Below are 8,527 nucleotides of genomic sequence, written 5' to 3'. Positions count from 1 at the left end.
GCGTTGCATGCATGATTCGCGAGCAGGGTATGTGTTTAATTATGGAACGGGCCGAACGCCTCGGCAGATTAAATAGATGCATCTATAGGCGCGCCGCGACCCTCGGCAAGTACACACTTTATTTCTGTTGGATCGGGTCGTCGCCTCGGTGTGATTAGCGCATGTTATATTGTTGCTTGGGGATTTTAATTGTGAATTGTGCCCTTCGTGTCTTGATATAAATTGATAAGATAATAAAGAGTAAACCTTGAAATTTCTTGATTATTTGTTGAAGGAGTTTACCTGTTTTTTAAAATTGTTAAGATTGGAGTTTAGATAAGAAATTGGTTGGCTTGCCTGACAGCGGTGTCCGGCGTCATCACGACCCTTAGTGGATTTTGGGTCGTGACAACATGGTATCAGAGCACTAGGTTCCTAGGGTCTCACGAGTCATTAGCAAGTCTAGTAGAGTCTCGCGGATCGGTACGGAGACGTCTGTACTTATCCTAAGGAGGCTGCAGGACTGTTAGGAGTACTTCCCTTCTTGATTCTTTATCGTGCGATTTGATTCCTGTGAGGCTTATGCCTTTGTTTCCTTACTACTCAACCTTATGCGACGCAAAGCGCTTGTTATAAATCGAGAATTGAAGAGTCCTGATGGTACTACATATGTGATACAGGATGTTTCTCCTGGTATAGCTGATCGGATTATTATCGTCGCTTTATGGAAGAATACTTTATTGTTTCAGATCAGTAATGGTACTTCCGAGGGCTTTGAGGCTAGTTATAAGTTGCCATGATGCTTATGAATGACTGCTCCGCAGTAGTGATATGATGGTATGATGTTGCCCACGTGTCGGGGCAGTAAATGACTTGAAGGGAGGTTTACTTAGTGCATAACCAAGAGATTCAGTATTTTATTCCCGGCAGGGGAAAGGCAATCGAACTAAGGATGGTCAGATGTGGGCTGGTGGAAGTAATGAGACTTGGTATTTGCAAGCGTAGTGGTGTTTTCTTCTATGTTGGGGTGCTGTTGTCCTAATTACACGTATTAAGTGTGTCGGTGTTATAATCTTCTACAATTCGCCTTTGGGGCAAGAGATTGTGAAATCGTATCGGAGATGCAACTGTCAGATATTGCAGGGTGAGGTGGTTCAGGATTGGATCAGTAGTTCTAATGTTGGCGGTTCGAGAAGGATGACCTTCGGAAAGGTTTAAAGTTAGTAGAGATTTGTGGACTCAAGTGCTATGAATATAGATTTTATTAAGGCAATAACTGAGCAGCAAAAGATGAGAAATGCGTGCGGGAAGTGTCAGGCGGAGTTTTGAACTTCTAAAAGGCTAGGTGTATGAAGCAAAAGTCAGGTAGCTGATTAAAGAAGTGAGTTTGCCCAAAGTGGGAGAGCGACAGATGCTGCATATGGGCTTGGTTGTAGGATGGTTGCGCACCTTAGGGAAAGTCTGGAGTGAATTGGGGATTATAGTGGCTGGCGATTGAAGCCTACGGATCTAATTTGAAGTAGGGGTTCCTGTGCGGCAGGAGATTTAATATAACGAAAAGGAGCCGCTTAAATGAAGAAGGATGCAACATAACTTTGAATTGGAAGGACGTTGCCGCACATTTAAATGATGTCCACGAGGGGCAAATGGACCTGTGCAGCCGGAAAATGAGCTCAGACTCGGGATGGGGTATTGATGTCGTAATTATTGTACCCCGTGTAGCAGCGCTGGAAGATGTCGGAAGTGATTTCTACGGGTAGTTCATCCCTGTGAGCAGGTTTGCGATTGCGTGGTTGGCGAGCTTCTGCGAAGCATTCTATTGGTTATACAGTAAAGGGATCGGTCGTGCGAAATGTTGTTGATGATTCTGAGTATGAAAAGGGGGGTTTCTACAATGAGATATCGAGCATGTTGGCAGTGGATTGCGCAAGGATTATGTCAATAGGAGATTAAGAATCCTGGTAAATTCCAGAGTTGTGTAATAGTGGCTTCGAGCTAAGTGGGAGAGTCCCACCGCCTATGATGGGGTTGCATGGTTAATTACTTGCGAGGTTTCTAGTGATTAGCATATTGATGGGTTATTTCAGCTACGGGAAAGGAACATAAGTGGTAATTCGAGCTAATGAATTGTCGAAATGCATGCTACGGTTGGCCTTATTGGCTCATGTTCAGACTTGGGGAAAGATTCGGGATTTGCGCTTTGTAAAGGTGCGGGTTCCAAAGGAAGTGATTTCGCCGGGTGCCTCGTCGAGAGGGTATTCATGTGTTATAATATTTATGGAGTTGATTATATTCGGGACCAAGTCAGAGCGGGTGGCTCTCAGTAATGGTCCTAATGGATTCAATTGAGGTAAAGTATGGTGCCTAATGATTTCGAGCCTATAAGTACATATAAGAATCAAGCTTTGCAACAGCTTATGAGTGGAGGCTCAGAATGTTCTATGATGTTTTGACTTGCAGTATAGCACTTGAGAGAAAGGTGAGGAAGGACTTAGGATTCATAGAAGGATTAGCAGAATGGGCATATCAGTTGAGGGTGCGAATATGCGCGCAAGAAAGATATGAAGTGGTTCGCGGGATTCGGGACAGCATGGTCTCGTGAGTCGAGGTCACTCGAGATGGGTGTAGATGGAGTATGTTATGTGTTGGATGGAGTTAGTATTATCTCTAAGGAAATCAAGGATAAATTGGAAGAAGGTAGATTGATTAGCCATAGTTGAATTTGGCACATTGGTGTTAGTGATCAATTCCTCTAGCGTGATCGAGTTATGCGAGTGATTTGTAATGGTGCGTATCAGGCTCGTCAGCCGCTGCAATTGATGTTATTCAGAAGCATTCTACTGTTATGGCTTGTTATGTGGAAACAGATTTCGGAAGGCCAATGGTGGCTTAGATCGCTACTTAGAGATTTGCACATTCTACGATTATGAGAATTCACCTGTGTGACACTATAGATCTCCTGAAGTGAGTTAAGTGAAATGTTTTTATATGATGAAGTGTTAACCTATTAGTGGTTCCGAAGCTATGATGAAAAACGAGTTCTATCGTATATTGGCATGTTAAGTGCAGTGAGTGGTATGGAATTTGAAGTGAAGATCAAGGTAGCAGTTCGGTGTTGACAAGGATGTCACAAGATCGGATGAGCAGGAAAGGAGTTTCAATGTTTAAGGTAAGTTGGTTTTGTCATCAGTGTCACCTGAGATCGGTGTTTTGTAAAAAGGGCTTTGCATCCTGGTTAATTATTCTTGATCGCTTTTCAGCATTAGTGCGGCCGGTGGTTTGGAGGTACAACCCAGTTATTTGTTATGGTAGGTTGTGGGAGTGTGTCCCACCGGAAGATTGTATAAGTGTGGCAGGTAGTCACTGGATTGATTAAAGGCTTAAACCAAGTGTGAAGGTTGTGATGATATCGTTGCTTTGAGAATATATGCCTGGAGGGCACTCCGTTTATTGGGTTGTGGACTGCGGAGGATTACTCCTGTTGTGATGGTTGTCCTTGTGTGTTATGAGAAGAAGGGGAGTTAGTATGGACCTTTGAAGGGTCATTGGACTAGTTTGGTACGATCAGAATCGGCTTGAGGTTGGTGGATGGATTCAAATGTGAATATGGGCTCTATATCAGGCGAAACGAGTTCAATTCAGTTATGCGCTCCTTATGGAGGAGTAGTCAGGGTTTTATTTTGTTGTCAGATATTTCATGTAATGATGCGTTGCACCGTGTGAGTTTGGAGACGGCTTGAGAAATTGCTTATGTGTTGAGGATCCGCGTAGAGATGATGTTATTTGAGCAGGATGCTTGTGAGATTTCAATCGTATATCGCACCTCAGTCGTGCTTGAGTTTTGTGGCTTCTGGCGCTATATGTCCCCAGGGATGGAATTATGCACTTAGTGTGCTTGTGACCGATATTCGGTATATTATTGAAATGAGCAATCTAGCTCGGTGTGTATCTCCTTATGCGAGTTTTATGGGTGGATCAGGTGGCACGCCGCCATGGTTATATTGTTCGGATCAGGTTGTGCGCCGCAACAGTGTGAAGCTAAGTACAGATCCCCGTATCTGTTTTTATGTGCTTTGTTTCCTATTTATTGAGGAAAGCTTATATTAGCTGTGTGCCCGCGTCGCATGTATGATTCGCGAGCGGGGTGTTTGTTAATTAAGTCCACCGCGTCGCATGTATGATTCGCGAGCGGTGTAGTTGAGTTTCCTTCTCAAAGTTTGCTTTCCTTTATATCGCGTTCGTCATGGTAGCCTATTGGCACATTGTAGAATCATATAGGACTTTTGGTCATGTCGGGGTGGCTTTTTTCCTGAGCAGTTCGTACTGGGTGAGACGAGATCATTGGATTTAGGATCAGTGCAATCTGACTATATGAAGTACATGAAGGAGCTAAGACCATTATTTGGTGATGGTTATTGCCAGGAGTACATACCCAAATGATTGGTTGATTCGGCAGTCGATTATGAATTTCTGCACATCTCTTCTGTTGTGGCGGTATTGTAAGAGTTAGAGTAAGACCTGTGTATGTCATGGGGTGCAATGGGAGCATCACATTCGGGGAATTTCGACTAAGTTGATCAGAAAATGTTATGGTGGTCCGGTGAGTAAAATGATGCAAGGTGTGAATTCAGCAAAGTTATGCAGTCATGTTTGGGTACAGTGTGTAGTGATTGATATGGTGTTCGTATGTTGGAAATAGGCGTGACAGAGAATTCCGGATGTTGGAATTAGGCTCTAAGGCCTATCTGCTTGAATAAAATGGAATATCTTCAGAACTGATCGAGCTAAGGTGCTCAACTGAGTGGGGTAGCACGGGAAGGTGCATGAGAAGTTAACCGGTGATTTCAGACTACTTCAGTGTAGTTCTCAGCACGTTCGAGGACGAACGTATGTTTAAGTGGGCGAGAATGTAACGACCCGACCGGTCGTTTTGAGCTCTAGCACTCCGTTCTGTAGCCTGAGACCGTGAGCAGCTTCATTTCAGGTATTATGACTTGTGCGCATGGTCGGAATTGAATTTTTTGGAAGTCCAGAGTTGAAATGGCAGGAGAATTCTCATTTCGGAAGCATAAAGTTGAAAGAATGAACTAGGATTGGAATATTAAGTAAACGACCTCGGAATCGGGATCTAAAGGTTCCAGCAGGTTCGTATGATGATTTCGGACTTGGGCGTATGCCCGGTTCGGGTTTTGGATAACCCGGGAGCGTTTTGGCGCCTATTGTGGAAGTTAGCATTTTTGAAGAATTTTATAAGTTTGGCTTGAAGTGCATTTCAGTGCTATCAATGTCCGTTTGGGATTCCGAGTCCGTGAATAGCTCTCTATGGTGATTCTGGAGTTGGGAGCGCGATCGGAAGTGAATTCGGAGGTCCGTAGGTCATTTTGGAGCCATTTGGCTAAAGATAGAAATTTGAAGGTTTTTGAGAAGTTTGACCGGAAGTGGACTTTTTGATATTGGGGTCGGAATCCGATTCCGGAAGTCGCAGTAGGTCCGTAATGTTGAATATGTAAAATTTGAGGTCAATCGGACGTGATTTGATAGGTTTAAGCATCGAAAGTAGAAGTTGGTAGTTCTAAAGTTCATAAAGCTTGGATTGGGGGTTGATTCATGATTTTGGCATTGTTTGATGTGATTTGAGGCCTCGAGCAAGTTCGTAATGTGTCTTAGGATTGGTTGGTATGTTTGGTTGGGGTCCCGGGGGCCTCGGGTGGATTCCGGGTGATTAACGGATCGAAATTCAGAATTTTGGACAGCTGAAGGATCTGGTTGCTGGTATTTTCGCTTCTGCAGTGGGTTAGCCGCAGAAGCGGCCCGCAGAAGCGGAAAGAAAGCCGCAGAAGCGGAAGGTTGGTCAAGGCTCGAGGACCGCAGATGCGGTCAAAATTTCGCAGAAGCGGGACCGCATCTGCGGAAAGATAGTCGCAAAAGCGGAAGAGGGGCAGCTGGAGAGGACCGCAGATGCGGTCATTGTTCCGCAGAAGCGGGACCGCATCTGCGGATGGTGTGCCGCAGAAGCGAAAAAGGGAGGCCTGATGGGTAACCGCAGAAGCGGTATTTGGACCGCACCTGCGGAACCGCAGAAGTGGTCGTTGGACCGCAGGTCCGAAAAATGCTGGGGGCAGAATGGTTGTTTAAAATCGGGATTTTTGCCATTTCTTCTCATATTTTCTTGGCTTGGGCGATTTTTGGGAGAGCTTCAAGTGGGATTTTCGTCATCTAGGTTAAGGTAAGTTACTCCTACTCATTTTCAAGTTAAATACAAGATTATATCATGGAATTAGACATGAAAATTGTGGGAAAATTGGGATTTTCGGAAGAAAACCTATAAAATTGATAAATTGGATTTTACCACGAATTTGAGCATGGAATTAGGAGTAAATTATATATTTGAGCTAGTGAAGCTATGGGTAGAGTATATCTTCGAAAAATTTCGGATTCCGGGCACGTGGGCCCGAGGGCGTTTTGGTCAACTTTTCGTTCGGAGTTAGGAATTGCTATGAATTAGATTGTAATGAATATTTGAGCATATATTAATGGATTTGCGTAACCGTTGGCTAGTTTTGGAGCGTGGTGCATCAATTAGAGTCTTCGGAAGGGCGTGGAATGCCGGTTATGGATCTTCGGAGCGAGGTGAGTCTCCTTTCTAACCTTGTAAGAGGGACTTATCCCCATAGGTGAAATAATTGATTATGTGCTCCTATTTGCGGGGGCTACGTACGCACGAGGTGACGTGAGTCCGTGCGTAGATACTATTATACCATTGTCCGGGTAGTTAGGGCCCAAAAACATGTTATACTTGGATTATTTATGAACCTATTGATAGCTTGAATTGCTTAAATCACCTTGGATTAGTCAATGAATTTAAAAGGAGATTAAACATCATTTTTCCTGAATTGTTAAAAAGAGAAATTGTTCTATTTGGATAAATATTCCCGATAAGTTCTTAATTGACTGGTTGAGCATGTATCTCTATGTGTACCTGCGTCGCATGCATGATTCGCGAGCAGGGTATGTGTTTAATTATGGAACGGGCCGAACGCCTAGGCAGATTAAATAGATGCATCTATAGGCGCGCCATCGACCCTCGGCAAGTACACAGTTTATTTCTGTTGGATCGGGTTGTCGCCTCGGTGTGATTTGCGCATGTTATATTGTTGCTTGAGGATTTTAAATGTGAATTGTGCCCTTCGTGGCTTGATATAAATTGATAAGATAATAAAGAGTAAACCTTGAAATTTCTTGATTATTTGTTGAAGGAGTTTACCTGTTTTCTGGCTTCGTGAATTAGGACTGCTATATAAATCCATAATTTCCTCACATTTTTAGTATATTGTCAATTGACCTCTAGTAAGTGTCGAAGTTGACCATCTCGTCTCTACTTCTTCGAGATTAGACGGGATACTCATTGAGTGCACGTTGTTTACATACTCGTACTACACTTCTATGCATTTTTGTTGCACAGGTATATTTATCTGTAGCAGCCCACTGGGCATAGTAGCACGGATGATTCGGGGACTAGGTGAGTTGCATATTTCGAGGCGGCCCGCAGCTAGTAAAGTCCCTTCCAGCAAATTGTACTTTCTTTCTGTCCACTGTATTCCGGACGGATGTTGTATTGTAATTTATTTCCTTATCAGTAGATGCTCATGCACTTGTGACACCGGGTTCTGGGATGGTTTTTAAATATTTTGTATTGATTGCCAGTATTTAATTCGAATTGAAGTAGTTATCTTTTTACTTATGAAATTTAAAGGAAAATCTTAGTTTTTTTAAAATTGTTAATATTGGAGTTTAATTAAGAAATTAGTTGGCTTGCCTGACAGCGGTGTCCGGCGCCATCACGACCCTTAGTGGATTTTGGGTCGTGACATAGTTATAGTTAGTTAAAAGTTAGTTAAGTTAGTTATGAGTCAGTTATGTGGTTATGATCTGTGGAGATTCTATTCTTAGAGAAGTAGAAGATGATCTCTTTCTATATATAAACATGTAGATGGAGACAGAAATCAATCACCGGAGAAAATTCTTCTCTTAGTTCATTCTCTTTTGTGTTCTTCATGCTCTCTCTTCTGCTTCTCTTCGTCTCCTCAAACAACTGAATTCTTCTATCTGTGATCTTCATTTTTCTTCTTGTTAATTGCTTTTAATCATACTGTTCTTATGATGTATATTTGAATTTCTACAACAACACATTCCGACCAAGATACTCACAAGTTTTATAATGTGTAATCTAGAACATAATATCTGGATACTCGATAGGTCAAAGACTTCATTTTCTTTGATCAATTTGCAAAGAAGCACTAAAAGATGATTAATTTGTTCAATAAATGATAATTTTAGTTTTTAAATCGAGGGAAAAAATGCAGTAAGTGATAGAATTTTATATTTGATGGACTAATTCACTACTAGAATTCCGGGAAAAAGCGACCAAAAAATGGCGACCAAAGTTGGTCTGTCAAGAAAAGCGACCCACGTTGGTCGCAAAGATGGAGAAAATAATTAAATAATTATTCTAAATAAATTAGCGACCAAGGTTGGTCGCTTTTTGGTC

This window comes from Nicotiana attenuata, unplaced genomic scaffold, assembly GCF_001879085.1.
Source record: "Nicotiana attenuata strain UT unplaced genomic scaffold, NIATTr2, whole genome shotgun sequence".
Lineage (NCBI taxonomy): Eukaryota > Viridiplantae > Streptophyta > Magnoliopsida > Solanales > Solanaceae > Nicotiana > Nicotiana attenuata.
This window is presented reverse-complemented; position numbering follows the sequence as displayed.